General features: G+C 40.8%; 1 pseudogene; it reads right to left on the bottom strand.

Annotated features, from left to right (window-relative positions):
* Positions 1–16,751, bottom strand: part of LOC113916469 — a 133,579-nt pseudogene extending 116,828 nt beyond the window's left edge.
* Positions 16,752–18,353: the final 1,602 nt, after the last annotated feature.

Below are 18,353 nucleotides of genomic sequence, written 5' to 3'. Positions count from 1 at the left end.
CTCATGCCCAACCCTAACACTCCCAGGGCATGAAGCAGGAGTTCCAAGGGAGGCCTCGGCCTAGTACCTTCTCCTTGATTCCTGCCACCACCCTATCTTAAGAGAGGCCCTGTGGGTACACCTGTTGACAAGCTACCTACCCATCAACCTGAGCCCCACTTACAGCACTGCAACCCCTGAGATCACATACTTTTTTCTACCCCTGAAGCTGAAAAGCATATACACCTGCAGGAGCATTCGTCTTTGGAAGGAAAGGCTGTTAGAAAGTGACTCATGTAGGCCTGGCCGTGGGCAGAAAGCTGTTAGGGATTTCAGAGGCCTGAGTCTCCAGATAGTGGTTTAAGAGAAAGAACTAGGTCTCAGTAGGTACACAGTGCATCCTGTGACTCCACGGACTCCATGCCCTGTGGTGGGGGGGGGCACAGCTGCTGAAGGAGGTAATGGGGCATGCCAGAGTTTGGGGGCCCAGAGGGGGAGCCCCAGTTGCCGGGTCTACAAGTACCTTGAATAACCATCATTAGGAATATATCCCTCCTAATTCCCTCTAGGCCCTTGAACCCTGGCAGCCTCAAAACAGAAGACAGAGACAAATTTAAATTTTATCACCATGATGATCAGCCAAGAAGTAAGCGCCTGAGGTAGGGGAATAGTCCATTATCAGAAGTCTACCCCTCTTTCCCTTGGCTAAGTCTCCTTTGGGTGTGTTGTAGTTCTATTTCACCACATAGATAGAAGCAGGAAGAGGTTGATGAAGAACACAGCATAGAAATGAGATACCATGTTTTTCATGAACCCCTTCCTGCATGGAAAGCCATTCCCCAAGCTGAATGATAGGGTCTCAATCAGAGGCCGTGTCTTATTCAGCAACATGTCAGTAGAGGCTAACACAGAATCTGCTTATGGCTCAGACCCACCATCCACCTCCATTACAGAATTCAACCAAGGCCAATTAGAGGCATACAGAAGGGCAACTGTGCCATTTTAATCTAACTGAGCTGGAAAGAACATGGCCTCTCTTTTCCTAAGGAACAAAATCAAAGTCTAAATCAAATTAATGTGCTAAGGTTTTGGATTCATCCCTTCCAAAAACCAGTATCATCTTTGGGTGTTTGGGGGTCCAGTTAAAACACCAATTGTTGCAGGGATGATCAGTGAATAGTAAGATTTTAGATGTTTAAAGAAATCATCCTATTTTTATTCCCCCCCAACTTACTAAACCTTTGAGATTCTTCAATTATTCAGTCTCTCTTCTAAGTTCGGGGTTACCTAGAATAAAAGACAGGGAATTGGAAATTCATCAAGCAGAAAATGTAATTAAAATGTGTTTGCCACAATGGAGGTACGTGCAAGTTAATAATAGAAGCAGAGAGAAAAAAATATTGAAGTCGGAGCTTTTAGACCATAAATAGATGTAATAGGAAAGAATGAATTTTCCTTTATACATTTGATATTACTTATGGGAAGGCTGCTTATTTGGATTGTAATATCATGGTCAAAACAAGGCTCTCCCTTGTGTCAGCGTACCTCCAAAAATATAAGCAATTCTAAAAGCTTCATGAGCTCCCCTCTTATTTCTCAAAACCAAAAATGGAATGAAACCATTTAAGAGATAACTTTCTCCCATCCAATGAAAAAAATCTTCTAACGTACTCAAATTTAGGATGTAAAAAGCCTTGTAATTTCAGTATAACACACCCACATAAATGACCCCGTTAGCAAAGATTTCGGTGTTCTCTGCTACGTTTTCAGCTTCCTTTTTCTCCTTCTTTTTATTTAAGGATGAGGTAATCTGGAGAATGTGCCTTGTTCACATGGCCTTTGCTGTCCTGTGTTCCTGTTTCAGCAAGAAATTCAAGAAGTAATTTGCATACTGCATGCATAATCTGCTTCTGGGAAACACGCTATTGATGTTTCCTTTAAAACTGTCTCTTTTGGGGCGCCTGGGTGGCTCAGATGGTTAAGCGTCTGCCTTCAGCTCGGGTCATGATCCCAGAGTCCTGGGATCGAGTCCCGCATTGGGCTCCCTGCTCCTTGGGAGCCTGCTTCTCCTCTGCCTCTCTCTCTCTCTCTCTCTCTGCGTGTCTCTCATGAATAAATAAATAAAATCTTAAAAAAAAAACAAAAAAAAAGAATCATTTCTTAAAAAAAAAAAAAAAAAACTGTCTCTTTTGCCTTCTTGGATGTTTGTCACCATGCATCAGAAGCCTGAATTGGAATTATCAAAGTGACAGCCTAGAATATAGGTACTAGGGATATACTTTGTTCTGTACTTCCCACTTCATTTTTTTCTCTTTTGTCAGTGAAGCTCCAATGTGAGTGATTTGCAATTCTGGTTATGCTACAGAGTGGTCATCTCCATTCTCTAAGGAGTGTTACAGGTGTCTCGAAATACACTCGAATCAATTTCTTAGTCTCTTCAAAACCCATCAAGGGAATACCATATGGCACTTTAGGGGAAATGGTGCCACAAAAAAAAGAACCAATAAAAATTAAATTAAAAACAAGATAGTGTATTACACATCTGGTGAGTTTGAGAATCAATGCGACATTTTTAATCCTGTAGATTTCAAAATAGAGACTATATTTTAGAATAAAAGAATAGATACAACTGGCTTTTGATGTAATCAAAGTAATCTTCAAATCGCTATACTAACTTGTACATCTGTGAATATAAAGAATTCACTCTATCTTCAGATTTCAGTAAGTACGAATATGATGTAAAAATTAGCCTCACCGTATCAATTAGTGAGGATATGTTTTTATCTTATATTACTCTCTATGGTTATTAGTGAAAACCAGTGCCAAACAAATTATCCTCATGGTCAGTAAACATTTAATGAGCACCTATGGAGAGTCCCATGCGAGGTAGTGACAGACTGCTGCTACCTGCAGCTGTCCTAATGTTTGCATGAGGCAAATCTTTTTCTCAGAATTTCTCTAGCAACAAAAAGCAATTGTGCAACCAAAGTATTTAGTATTTTTTATATCTTATTTTATTTAAATTCAATTAATTAACATAGAGTGTACCATTAGTTTCAGAGGTAGAGTTCAGTGATTCATCAGTTGCATACAATACCCAGTGCTCATTCCATCAAGCGCCCTCCCTGAGTTTGTTCCCTAGGGTTAAGCGTCTCATGGTTTGTTTCCCTCTCTGATTTTGTCTTATTTTATTTTTCCCTCCCTTCCCCTATGATTCTCTGTTTTGTTTCTTAAATTCCACATACGATTTAGTATTTACACAGAAGAATTCCACTAGTCAAAAACATCTGGCTTAGTCCTGTGAAGTTGACCATACCTTTTACCTTAGCATAACTAGCACTCAGTTACTTCTAATCTTCAGATGGAGGCAGTAAGTTTCCCAAAGCATATGTATTTTGCGTTCAACATTTGATAACTCCGCACTTGGCTGGTGAGGGGACATAAAATATTGATACTTTTGTGGGCACATGTGTTCAAGATGGGAGGCGGGAGAGCGCCTACTTCATGTTTTGTTCTCGTTATCATATCAACTCCATGAAGAAGTATTATTATTGTTGTCATTGTTTTCTTCTGTTTCACAAACGAGGAAAATAAGATTAGTAAGGCTAAGTGATCTGTCCAAGATTGCCAGGTGGGGTTTAGCCAAGATGTGGATTAAGTTGACTCCAGAACCCATAAATGAAATAGAAATGACAAAGGTCTCTAATGCTACTCATTATGCTCTAGTCAAGGAGGGGAAGAAATCTGTATTTCTGGCACCTTCTGTATTTCAGACACCTATATTACTACCAAACACATACTGTGCCTCTGATACTTTGCTAATTGGAAAGGTCAGTACATGTCCATTCTTGCCCTCAGGGAGCACCCAGCGTGGGGCGGGGCATATAAACAGATAATTGTATCCAGTGCGGAAGATGGCTGATGTCCATGGAGTCTCTTGCCAAAACAATGAAGCTGACCTAGGACTTCCCCTGAATCACCTCCATACTCCTCTCTTCCCCCAGTTGCTTCTCATAAACAGGACGGTGATCAGTCAGGAATGGTCCTCCTGTGAATGATGCATTTAGTTTCAGCTTTATTTTGCAAACTCAGGCAAATTCCCTAACCTTCCCCATCCAGTGCTCCTATGTAAAAAGCAGAAATAATACACTGAGAGAGGTGCAAGTCAGGTTAGTTAATATTTGCAGATTGTTTTGGAAATGTTAAAGACTAGGGGTTTTTAAGACTGCACTGTGGTGTAATAAAAAGACATAAAACCAGAAAGCGGAACAAACCATTCTTTGGAGCCCTTGCATAAATGGTTGGAGCCAAAGAGATAAAAACACAATTATAATGAAGAGAGTGAAGTCTGAGCTAGGGCAAGAAATTACATCATCACTTGTTGAGTGAGTGAGAAGACACTTTGGTGGCATTAATCCAAAGGATGAGAGGGACACATGAAAGGAGAAAGGCAGGCTCTTGAGGAGGAAGGAGCCTGTTGAGCCCAGAGCTAATGACTGATTTAATGCATCATGTATTCAGAAATTCACACCCTCCTGCTACAACTCAGTCCAAATCCTTATCTACCCTCTTCTGGAATGCTGCCCACGTTCTCTTCTGAATGCCAAATTGCCTAATCCTCTGTCTCTGTCTCTCCCTGACAGTCCTATATAGAGAAGCAGGAGAGCTAGAGCTAAATGGAAAAATTGGCTGCATTGCTTACGCTCCTTTACCCGGCTATTTGAAAACAAAATAATCCAAATGTTTTAGGCATGGCATCCAAGGCACTCAGCGACGGGCCAGATTGCCTCTCCACCCATGTCCTCCAGCTGTCCATGCTCTCCGCTCCCAGCTATGGCAAATGACAGGCACAGTGTGCCTCATGCTTCTGTCCTGCCTCTGTCCCTTCCTGAATGTCCCTCTTCTTCATCTGTCCAGTTTCCACTCAGACCAGATACGTGTCTGTCTCATGCCCCCGTACCAGCCACTTCAGAAGTAACCCCAGTTCCTCAACAGCCGTACTGTCTTGCATACTCTCTTGTGCCCTGTGAGGGATGTTATGATGCTGAGTTCTGGAAGTTAGCTTCTCAGAGAAAGGACCATGCCCGCCTGTGCTTTGTGTCCCTACCACATGCCAATTAGCGGAGGCTTCCAGGAAAAGTATAAGAGCAGAAGAAGAGAGGAAATGAGGATAGAAAGAGAAGGGTCTGAATGGGATGGAAAAGAGCTTCTCAGCTTCTGACCTAAAAATTTTATGATCTACAGCGGGGGAAATTTAAAACACAAAAAAGCAAAAATTTACCACTAATGTTATATTACTTGATATTCCCTCAAACCTCGGCGAATAGTTTCTTGTTAAGCCCTTTTGCATGTGAGTAAAATGAGGCTCAAAGAGGTAACTCATCCGCACTCACACAGTGAATCAACAACGAAGCTCAGAAATGACAAAACCCGCTGTTGACCCCAGGAGGTCTGAGTGCTAATAGAGGCATGAGCATGCTACTTCAAGAGCGACAATCTCCCTGAAGGCGGCAGAGTTTTCCAAAGGAGACACCATTTTATCTGGATCTTGCCAAAGAAGTGTGATCTCACTATACACATAGGAAAAGAGAGGGCATTCTAGGCAGACGGATGCATCTAAAGGTATAAGGACCCTAAGGTGAATAGTATCATCAGACAGAGGAGGACTAAGTGAAGAGTCCTAGGCAACTAAGCTGAGAACATTCAGTGAGAGATGGGGTTGGAGAGAGGATGTAGGGAAATGTTTTTGGAAGAACCATTTACTCCACGCTCGGAAGTTTAGGCTTGTACAAAGGGGAAGCCCTAAATAGCAAAGGTCTCTCTGGAAGATCAGAGAGCAAATGCCCACATTTTTAATACTACAGGATAAAAACAGAGAGTGAGGTTTGCGAAATTACCTAAAATTACTACCTTGTGAAAGGTAGCTATCTGAACTTTTAAACTGCAGAAGAACTACATTTACTTCTAAATGAGCAAGAGAGCAGCATGGTGATCAATTTCCCTACAAAGTCACCACAAGAAAAAGAAGGAGAACAAGATCCTGGAGAAAATGAAAACATGCCAGGAGATCAAAACTGCAACACACTACTTCAAAATTGGCTAAAAGACATTAAGAAATGTATACAAGACATGAAGGGAAAATGCATATCAGAATTTACAAAAAAAAAAAAAAAAAAAACAGAAATTAGGTGACAGAACTCACAAAAGAATTATAAATAAATTAATTTTAGAAAATAAGAGTTAATCAAATGGGCATTAAGCAAATAGACATGATTAATACGACCTGAAAAAGGAGAAGATGTTTTAAAGTGGAAAATAAAAAAGCCTAAGCTGAGAATCCTCCAGGACGCACTGCAGAGCCATCCGGGGCCAGCCCACGGCCCGGCCTCTTGGCCGGGAAAGAGACACCTCCCCGGGCCTATCCAGGTCTGCTGTGGAAATTTCCTCTGCCATATATGCTGAGAAGGTGAGGGTTTTCCTGTGGCAGGAAGAGAAGAACATGAGAGGCAGCCGGCCTGGGGGGCATGAAGCACGTGGACGGCCGCTGGGAGCTCCGGGACAGAAAGAGCCCCTCTGCCCGGGCCCTGCAGGTGCAAGTTGACCTGGGCCGTGGTGGGAGGGGCTGCCAGGCAGGAGCATGCGGGAGGAAGGAATGCCCCCTCCCAGACCCATCTCTCCTACATTTCTGAGGAAGTGACTGATAGCTAAATAAGGGATGGTGCCCAGAGGCCTTGGAACCAGAAGTGGATTCTCGGGGGACACATGGGAGATCATCACGTGACTGTGATGGGGAAGGGGGGGCAGAGGCATGCCATTCATGTTTGAAGGATCTTTATTCATATTTCCTTTTATGAGGTGAGGTGAGTACAGCATCCCGTCGGAATGAACTTCAGGAAAACTTACACATGGAACAAATTCTTCTGTTTTAGAGTATTTATCAGATTTTTTGAGGAAGGACGGAAGGAAGGGGCAGAAGGGAGGTGAGCACAACAGCAGATGGCTGGGAACATCGCAGAGCTGTGTGGAAGGAACCTCTGTGCAGAGCATGGCATTGTGGGCTCTGTCCCAGTTCTGCCTCTGAGTACTGGAAAACTGTCTAAACCCGCAACTTTTCTCACCTGAAAAATGAGAACATTGAGCCAAATGATCTGTTTCAGGTTAGTCAATGAACATCTCAGAAAGAGAGTAAGTGAAGCAGCGCTGGATATTTTAGGGAGATCTTAAGCCTACAGGGTGTATTAGAGAAACTAAGGATAGGTGTGTACACCTGTGTGTGTGTGTGTGTGTGTGTGTGTGTGTGTGTGTGTGTGTGTGTGTGTAGTATTTCCTCCTTTGGCATCTCTGCCCTGTCTGATGAGCCCATGTGTCCAGGACAGGGGAGCATTCTAATGATCTCTATGTATGTGGCTGGGATTTGCCAAGATCGCATGGCCCTTAGAAGCCATCCAGTCTCCTCTTCTCTTCCTTTGTACATTTCCCCGCCAGTCTTCCAGTTATATTCCAAGTCTCTTCTTCACTGAGATTTCTGTTGCTTATGTCAGGGATCACTGAGGTTTACTGCTCATGTTCCAATTCTTCACGTTCCTGAAGACACTCACTCCAGTGATTTACAAAGCTGTAACTCCGGAGCGATGTTTGCAGCAATAAGGAATTGTCTTGTAGGCGTGTTCATTCTTCGAAGATTATTTACTGCTTCCCAGGGCAGCATTTCTCCCACAATCTCCACACTAAATCAGGGGCCCGGTCCTGCTGATTCTCCCTCCTAAACATCTCTCATAGCTGTCTCCCCACACCGACTCTTCTCTAAAGTCATGATGTTGGCACCCGCCTTCATTCTTTCTGTCCTGGACGACAACTACTATAAGACTCTAAACCCCTGTGTGTGATTCATCTTGCTACTCCACACTGCTGTTAGGGTGATTATGTTGATTCCTAAAATGGAAATATCACCCTGAAAACTTCCTTATTTAAAATATTTCAGTGACTCTGAGTTGCCTTCAGGATACACTCCACATACCTGCCAATATATTTTAAGTTCTAGATTAATAATAACATTAGTAGCAAGTGAAGAATAAGAGCTAACCACGTGCCAGTGTTCTGAATGGTTTACATACATTAACTTACATCAAAACGCTTGGAGAAGTTTCCATTTCCCTGATGAGGAAACACAAGGAAACAGAAATTTCAAATCATTCTCTACGGTCATGCAGCTAGCAAGTAGTGAGCTACTGCTCAGACTCAGGCGTGATGATGGCAAAGTCTGTGTTCTTACCTACTCATCCACTTTAGCCTGACTATCCTCATTAAGCTGAGCTCTGCCTCACCCTCCAGATCATGGTCCTAAATTTCAGCCACATGGCACCTGTGTTTTGGATGTATATATCTCCAAATCTTGGGGCATGTCACCTTCTCCAGGAAGCTTTCCCTGACTTACACACAATCTGCACATTACCGTCACAGAAGCTCTCCTAGAACTCTGAGGAGCTCTACTGCAGCATATATTACCTTGAGTTTTACACCCAACTTGGTGGTTGTGTTGAATACTTTTTTGTGGATTGTTGGATTTCATTTGCTAATATTTTGCAGAGGACATTTTCATCTATGTTCATGAGACATACTTGTCAGTGGTTTTCCTTTCTTGCAATGCCTGTATCTGGTTTTTTGTTGTTGTTGTTGTTGTTTTGTATTGTTTTTAAAGATTTTATTTATTTATTTGACAGAGAGAGAGAGCACAACTAGGCAGAGCAGCAAGAAGAGGGAGAGGGAGAAGCAGGCTCCCCGCTGAGTAGAGAGCCCGATGTGGGACTAGATCCCAGGACCCCGGGATCACGACCTGAGCTGAAGGCAGATGCTTAACTAACTGAGCCACCCAGGAGCCCCTGATTTTGGTTTTAGAGTGATGCTAGCTTCATTGAATAAGTTAGGAAATATTCCCTTGGCTTCTATTATCTGGACGAGTTTGTGAAGAATTGGTACAATTTCTTCTTAAATGTTTGGTAATATTCATGACTGAAATCATCCGGGTCTGGTGCTTTCTTTTTGAAAGTTTATTTGCTATTGATTCAATTTATTTAATAGATATAAGACTGTTAATATTATCTATTTCTCTTTGTGTAAGCTTTTGTAGTTTGTGTCTTTTAAAGAATTTGTCCCATTTCATCTAAGGTATGAAATTTGTGGGCAGAGAGTTACTTGTGGTATTCGTTATCTTTTTTTAAGGTTTTATTTATTTATTTGTCAGAGAGAGCGAGGGAGAGAGAGAGCACAAGCAGGGGAAGGGGCAGGCAGAGGGAGAAGCAGGCTCCCCGCTGAGCAGGCTCTCTGGTATTCCTTATCTTTTTGATGTCTATAGGGTCGGTGGTGATGAATGCTTTTTAAAATTTCAGATATTAGGGGCACCTGGGTGGCTCAGTTGTTAAGCGTCTGCCTTCGGCTCAGGTCATGATCCCGGGGTCCTGGATGGAGCCCCGCATCAGGCTCCCTGCTCAGCGGGAAGCCTGCTTCTCCCTCTCCCGCTCCCCCTGCTTGTGTTCCCTCTCTTGCTGTTTCTCTCTGTCAAATAAATAAATAAAATCTTAAAAAATAAAAAATAATAAAATAAAATTTTGGATATTAGTGATTTGTATTTTTTTCTTTTTTTCCTGGTTAACTTGCCTAGAGGTTTATAATTTTTTTCTACCCAGAAATTTATCAGAATTGCCACCTAAATGTTCCTATCAGTTTTAGCTCCAGTGTGGAGCTCATTTTCCTCATTTTCCTTGTATGGAAAATGTGCCCCAATTTTCTTATTCCTTCCTCTCCTGCTTCCTTGTTCTCCCACCAACACCACTCCTACTGCGCTTCGCTATAATACTTGCACTTGAATATTTGGCTAGAGTCTACTTTTGGGAGACCCAACCCAAGGCTGTGTAAGTGCATGTAAGTGTCATGTACCTTTTTTAAAATAAATTAAGCTATGGTTCAAGATTTATTGTTTTGCATTTGGATGACCAATTCTGCCAGTATCATTTGTTGAAAATACAATCCTTTCTCTACCAACTTGCCTTTGTACCTTTTTGAGATTCAATTGATCGTATGTGTGTATGGGTCTATTTCTGGGCTCTTTATTATGTTCCATTGATTTATGTGTTTGTGCTTTTGCCAATAGAAGCCTGTCCAGCTTACTGAAGCTTTAGACTACATCTTGAAAGCAGGTACTTTCCTCCAACTTTGTTCTTTTCCAAATTGTTTCGGCTATCTTTACTTTTTGCTTTTCAAAATAAATTTAGAATTTGCTTGTTGATTTCTCCAAAAGTCTTGCTAATATTTTCTTAAGGACTATTTTCATCTACAGGTGAATTTATTGGAATTGACATCTTAAACAGTGTAGGGTCTTCCAATTCAATGTGGTATTGTATATTTCTCCATTAATTTAGCCTTCTTTCAATCCTTTCATGACTGTTTTGTTTACAAATCTTGCACATATATTAAATTTATTTTCAAGCATTTCATGTTTTTGTGTGTTTTTACCGGTTTTCAGTTTTCATTACTAGTATACAGAAATGCAATGGATTTTTATATCCTGTATATCCTTTTTTATATCCATTTTATATCCTGTAATCTTCATAAACTCGTTTATTAGTTCTCATATTTTGTACCCCAAATTGGTCATGGCATATTTTCATTTAATACATTTCTGAATTCCATTTTCTAATATTTTATAAAAATACATTTTTTTCGTATTAACAGGACATATTGTTCTGTAATTTTCATTCCTTCTGATGTCTTTGTCTGGTTTTGGGATCATACTTGCCTCAAGAAATGAACTCAGAAATGTTTCCTCCTTTTCTATTGTTGTAGGACAGTATGTATAAAAGGGGTAGTTTATCTCCTCAAAAATTTGGTAAAATTTGCTAGTGAAGATCTTTGAGCCAGTCTTTTTCCTTTTTGGAAGGTATTCCATTTCATCAAAAGTTATAAGAATATGCAGGTCATCAATTTTTACTTCACTGATTTTGGTAGTTTTTGTCTTACCAGTGAGTGGTTCACTTCATCTAAGATGTAGAATTTTCTGGCATATGTCGTTTGTGTTCGTTTCATGTTTCCTTGTAATGTCTTTCTTGCATTAGTGATAATCTTTCTTGCATTTCTGGTAGTGGCAATGTGTGACTTCCATCATTTTCTTTTTCAGTCAACCTGGCTATATATTTATCAGTTTTATTGATCTTTTTTGCAAATTTTGTGTTTTGTTTCATTGATTTTCTATTAGTTTTGCTGTTCTCAATTTCATTCCAATTTGCTCTCATCTTTATTATTTCATTTCTTCTGCATGTTTGGGTTTAATTTGTTCTTCTCTAGGTTTTTTTTCTTTTTTTCTCTTTAGTTTTTTTTAAGGAGGTAATTGATTTCTGGCCATTATTTTAAAAACTAATTTACTTAAAAAAATTAAACATTTAATGCTATAAATTTCCTTCCAAGCACTGTTTTAGCTACTTTAAACAAATTTCCTTTCCTAAATTATCACTTTGCTCAATTAAAATTATTTTCTAATTTCCCATGCGAGTTCCTCGTTGATCCATGTATTCTTAAATATATTGTTTATTTTCCAAACTTAGATCTTTTTCAGCTCTCTTTCTGTTACTGATTTTAGTTTCATTCCATTAGGGTTCAGAGCATATGCCTTGTAGGATTTCAAATGAATGATAAGGATGCCCACATCTATTTTGGATTCCACTGTGCTCTTCTCTGCTCTGTCAGTTCTGTCAGTAATGTTTAAGGAAGCTCTGCTTTTAGGGGTGCCTGGGTGGCCCAGTCAGTTGAGCATGGACTCTTGATTTCAGCTCAGTTCATGATCTCAAGGTTGTGAGTTTGAGCCCCATGTCAGGCTCTGCACTCAGCGTGGAGTCTGCTCCAGATTCTCTCTCTCCCTCTCCTTCTTCCTCTGCCCTTCCCCTGCCAAAAAACAATAATTAATAAAATCTTTAAGGAAGCTCTGCTTTTAGGTTCATATACTACATTGAGGATTAGTTTGCTTCTTACCCCTTTATCATCATCTTGTTTTCCTTATGAAAGTCCTTTTATATCCTAGCAATAATACTGCTTCCAAAGCCTCTTTCTCATATTAATATGGCCATTTCAGTCTTATTTTTTTAGTGTTTGCATGGTATATCATTTCCCATACTTATATTTTTAAGTTGTTTTATGTCAACAACAATAAAAAGAAAAAGACAAATGTCCTGTTCATTAGAAAACTGAAAGGAAATGAAGAGATAGGGTACACACTGGGAATGTCATGTAATAGTGTATATATATTAGATATTTTATATATATGCTTTCTCTTTTTCTCTCTATGGAGGATGGTATAGCTTTGGTTCTATTCCTAATAACTCTTTGCTAGAGGAAGGCAACTTCTAGCATGAAACCGCAATGTACTTTGAAGGTCCATTTATGATTTCTTTAATCTTTCAAATATGAATTTAATTAATAATCATAATAATAAAGTAATGGTGATATAACAGTAATAATTATGGTGATGCTAAATCTTCTTAAATGTACTATGTGCTAGCAATAATTTTTTTACCTACATAATGTCATTTAATTTTCATAATTGTCCAGTGGATTAAATTCTTCTATTAACCCCATTTATAGCTTATGGTAAGCAACATTCTAAGAATGCCACCCCCCCAAGATTCTGTTTTTTCTGGCTACCCAATCAAACCATAAACTAGGTACAGCCATGAAGAAACTTTATAGATGCAGTTAGGATTGTTCATCACTTGACACTAAGAAAGAGGGAATTTTCAGGCAGGATTAACTTAATCACATGAACCCCTAACAGCAAGGAATTGTCTCTGGATGCAGACAAGAGGAAGATGCAAAGGCGAATCAGAGAGATTTGAAGCACAAAAATGGCCAGGTATGCACTGTTGGTTTGAAGTTGGAGAGGACCATGTGAGAAGGAATGATCTTTAGGAGAAGAGAGGAACCCTCAGTTAACCCCAGTAACCTCAGGAAATAGACCTCAGTGCTCCAAGCACAAGGAACTGGATTTTGCCAGCTCCCTGAAGGAGCTTGAAAGTGGATTCTTCTCCAGATCCTCCAGATAAGAGCTTGACCATCCAACACCCGTTTCAGGCTAGCAAAGGCTCTAAACAGACTCCAATTGAACCCTATTGTCTCACCTACAGAATTGGAATTTAATAAATGGGCATTGCTTTGAATCGCTAAGTTTGTGATAATTTGTTACCCATCAAGAGAAAACTAATACACAGTCAAAATAAATAGAATTTAGAATGATTACATAACTTGCCCAGTTTAGTGTGAATTGAAAACCTTTGCATTCTACCACTATGCTAATACAAAAAAAAAAACCCTTTATTTTTTTGCCATATATTTAAACTCCGTTCTCTTGTGTAAATACCAAATTCTCTTTTTTAGTCATTATTACCAACCATTTATAATTCTTTCCATTCTCAGAAGCATCTAACACCACACAAGCACATAGCTGGAATTCAAGAAAGGAAAAGTCTTATTAAATTGATTTGAATTCTTAAATCTGATGCATTTCCTATCCCCCTCAGATCTTAAGCTGAAAAAGATTTTAATGAAGCTTGCATAAATCAGAGTGGCATTATATGGTCTAATAGTTAACTAATCTTTAATTGTGCAGCACTTTGAAATTTAATGACCATTATAGAGAATTCTGTCAGGATTAAAATGAACCAGGGAGGCTCACAATAGAAGAATGAAGTCGAAAAATGCACATTGCTGATGCCAAAAGTGGCATTTTTGTTGCTATCTTCCTACGGGAGATTTTGCAGTAAAATTAAAATTGGGTCTATTGTTCAATTGTTTTTGAGAGTTTCCTTTCCTATTGTTTGCTGACTTGAGTTGTCATGTGTTGACAAATGGAACCGTAGGAATAAATCAATCAAGATTTTTCTGTATATGAGGACAATAGGTCTAGGAAACAAAGGTAGGGAGGGAGATGTAGCCTGATTTGCTATCCTCACAAAAAGACTTTTAAAACATTAAAATAGAAAACACAAGGAACATATAAAATAACAGCAACAATCAATGCCAAATAGAACTTAATCATTTTACTTCATGAGATATATTGCTTGAAACTTCATAGAAACATTTCAAAATCCTAACTAGATTCATTGACCATTTATTGAGCCCCTCCCATGGACTGAGAAACTGTGTTTCATGCATTATCTAATTTCCTTTTCAGTATTTCTATAGAGCAAGCAAAGCAGGTATTTTTTCCCAATTTACAAATGAGAAATCAGATACTCAAAATACTTATGAAACTTTCTCAAGTGCCAAAAACTTGTTTGTAACATAATATGAAACAGTAACATGAAGCCAGATGTCAACTCATATTTTAATGACTATCCTAAAATGTCAGAATTGAAAAAATAACCTCACTAATCCAAAATAAGTTATCTTTACATGTTGAATAGCCATATTTACCAAACTCAAAATAGACGTATGCAATAGAACAATGAGAATATTTGAAATTCAATGACCTGGAATACACAAATCATGCAGGCCATTAATACATATGCATGGCTACTGGAGATGGTGAAAATAAATGCCTTTATAATTCAGCTTGACAAATGAAAGCAACTCATATGGATGCTCTGATACATAGACAGTTTACTTAAAAATAGACAAAATAGGCTTCAGGTTGGGAGTATGGCAATCTCCATCCTAATGAGTTGTTTTATATACACAAAGAAATATTGTTTCGGGGCGCCTGGGTGGCTCAGTCGTTAAGCGTCTGCCTTCGGCTCGGGTCATGATCCCGGGGTCCTGGGATCGAGCCCTGCGTCGGGCTCCCTGCTCGGCAGGGAGCCTGCTTCTCCCTCTCCCACTCCCCCTGCTTGTGTTCCCTCTCTCACTGTGTCTCTCTCTGTCAAATAAATAAAATCTTTACAAAAAAAAAAAAGAAAAAGAAATATTGTTTCAGTCAAGAGCAGGGTGGTCAACATGAATCCAAATGACACTATCCAGTTGGCCTTGTGTTCTCTTTTGCCAGGACAGGGAACACACAATAACCCACCCACCCCAGTGATGGTGCTTCTTGTATTAGGGATCCATAGGCTAAGGCCACGAGAGACATTACCCCGTAAAGTTCTGCCCTGAGTTCACACTCACCAAGCCGGGTGCTGTTATTCACTTGACATCCTAGTAGATTTGCTTTTAAAAGAAAACATTCTGATCAATCAAAACAAATATCCAGGTTACTTAGCAAAAATAGTCAACTCTGTATAAGTTAATTAACGGACATCCTGATGTGCACATTAGTCTCAGTTTAAACCGAGTCTCAAAGTCTGATTCAGTCAGTGACAAAGCCGAGCTGCTGGATGGGCAAACCTCAGGTTCGCTCTAGCTCTGCCCATGGCCTTGTGAGTCAGGCACACAAACACAAATACCATGTACCCATCTTTTCTTAAGGATTACTCAGAAAAGCCACTGTTTGCCCACTGGTGATGGATTGTCCTTCAGCAAATACTTCCTTCTCTCCCACACCAGGTGGGGTGGAGCATACTTCCCGGACTCACTAACTTTGCATTTAGCCATGACTTGCTTTGGACAATGGAATATAAAGGGATATGATATGGGTAGAGAGGTTAAACATGTATGTGGTTTCATCTGTCCACTTGTGTTGCTGTAATCCTCCAAAAGAAGCACAAACTCCAGGTGGACACTGCCTCTGCAGACTGGGCCTCAGAAGCAAATGGACAGAGCCAAGACAGATCTCACCTGTAGCCTGTAGATGAGTTCACTGGACCCAGATGAGATCAGCCTTGTCCCTGCCGAGCAAGGAAAACAACATGTGTTATTGTAGGCCACTGAGATTCTGAGTGTTCTGCTATACTACACAGTAGATCGATGATAGATAGAGAGAGAGGTAGATAGATACACACACATATGCATTTGGCTAATATACTCTGCTATTAATGACAATTTCTTTAGTGTTTGTATTTTCCTTGACTTGACCTATTTCCACTTAGTTTACATTTCTGCCCAGATGTGACCTCCAGAATTAATGCTGTTTCCCAGGATGTCTGTTTCTGTCCCCGCTGACTTCAGTTTTTGGGCTCGGACGTTTTAATATTTAGACGATAGCTTTCACCAGTGCACAAGTCTGCCCTTGGGCTTCCTGGGTCTCCTTCATTGCCTATGATTAGAATTCTTTCCCTTATTTTCGATTTTCTAAACCAAAAATTCAAACTTACATCCTGGCTGGGCCTGCTCTGGCTCCCCTCCAAGATGGGCAAAGGGGAGGCCTTGGGTTCTGAGGATCCACAGACGGGCGTTTAGCAAGATCAGGCCACTCTGTGATGCCTGAGGCAGAAACCAGCCTTCTCATCTTCCCAGTGCAGACTACAGTAATGCTGGAAAAGGGGGAAACAACAGAAATAAGAGGTGTCCCAAGCCCTCACACGTTGACTGGGAAGGCGTGAGGCAGGGAGCATGAGATATAACCTCCTTTTCCACAGCTCAGATTTATTGTGTCTCCTTTAGCTCCAAAAGTCAGCTTCCATGTCATGGCCAACCTCAACCTCTATAAAAGACTCAATTTAGGTAAAGTAGAACTAACCATCCTCTCTTCCTGCCTCTATTCCCAAGTCCAAGATTGTGACTCAACATTTCCACCAACCACCATTCTGAATGTCCTCAGCCAGCGCCTTAGCCTGTTGCGTGGTGCAGTTAGTGGGCTGACCCTGAATCTGGTTCTCTGAGGCTGTGATTAGCATCTCATGGAAGGCCACGGTTGCCATAATTGCCCATTTATATTTGTCCTCAGTGATTCCAGAATGGGAGTTACTCCAGCGGTCTTCCTGGTTCCAGGCACATTCCTTTCTATCCTCCTAGTTAAGCAACAACCCTAGAGAATCAAGGTCATCAGCATCAGTGACTCCATCAATAAAGTAACAACTACTTTGTCTGCTGGACTCTTTTCACAACCTAAATGCCAGGATGGGATTGACAGTTTTCAGTTTGGGGGTTCTCTTACACTGTGGCCTTATAAAAGCAGTCTCTTCTTGGGACTAAGACCTAAGTTCTACTAGGTAAGCCCAAGTTTCATAGTTGGGAAGCACAAGTTCCACAAATGAGGTATATTGGTGATTTGTTGAGAGGAGCCAACCTGCTTTGACCCCATAGAACACAGATGCATGCATTCCAGCTCTTGAGACACTGCATAAAATATATGCCACTGGTATGCATATATAGCTCCATGGAGTGCACCAGCCCAAAGCTGAATGTCCTAAATTTCATCTAGCCACTTTCTAGTCTCTTGGAGCGTATTATAATTGTGTTAATTGTCGTCTCTCCATAATAAAATGGGTCCCTGGGTCTGATACAGTGTTGAGTGGGATTCTATGCTGATAGGTCAGATTGTCTTGAAATAGTAGTGTGAGAGAAGCACGGTGAGCAGGAAAGCAAACCCAGCTCTGTTTTTTAGGTGATGGTATCCAGTTAGAAATGCTGCCATTCAGAGCTCCACCATCCCAGCTCCCCACCCCCAGATGGTACATGAGTGCCTAAGAGAAGGTGTGAGTCACAGGATCTTATGGTGGAGAGAGAGTTGGGGTCCTTCCATAGAGGAAGCATCCTGAATCCTCCCTGGTCTTTGTTTCAGGGAGGCTTCTGTTTGTGGGCTGCTCAGTGGATGGAAGAACAATGAAGTGTGTCCTCCCCAAGGCATTCCGCTGTTGTTTGCTGCCAAGGTCTATTGATGAGATCGCTTCTGGTGTGATCTTGTAGCTTGAGAGAGGGTGAGGAGAAAGTCTTCCATACCCATGTGCTGGGTAGACTCCATCTCAATCCCCACTCCTGACTATGATGACTGCATGACTGTCAGGCAAGGAGCTTAGCTCCAGTCTTTGGCAACATCTGTGGTGCTCTGGTCCCTTCAGCATTGTCTCCTTCATCTGCCTACCTTTCTACAAGACAGAGGAGAAACTAGGCTACCTGCCACACTCTGGTAGTGAGAGACCAAGGTCCCCCTCTGCTTCACCAAAGCTGGCTACCCCATTCACTGGGATGTTCCTGCCCCCGGTTTGATGCAAGGGTTGAGAAAATTGGTAAGGGTGCATGTGGAGGCACACTGCTGGAGATCTCCTTCTAGAATTCCAGAAAGGGACCTGAGCCCTGGCTTTGTCATCATCCTTACGAGCACCCCTGCTCTCCTCCCTCTCTGGGCCTTTGCACTGCTCATCACATCCTGCTTCCTATAAGCACGCTTCACAAAGCAATGTTTATTCTTGATGTGAATGATACATTCCATCGGTATTTTATTCTAATCAATTCTGTTGTGTCTTAATCAATAACTGGGGACAAACACACCAAAAAAAAAAAAAAACCCACAAAAAACAAGC

This window comes from Zalophus californianus, chromosome 4 (assembly GCF_009762305.2).
Source record: "Zalophus californianus isolate mZalCal1 chromosome 4, mZalCal1.pri.v2, whole genome shotgun sequence".
Lineage (NCBI taxonomy): Eukaryota > Metazoa > Chordata > Mammalia > Carnivora > Otariidae > Zalophus > Zalophus californianus.
The sequence above is the reverse complement of the archived record's forward strand: the minus strand, read 5'-3'. Positions and strand labels throughout refer to the sequence as shown.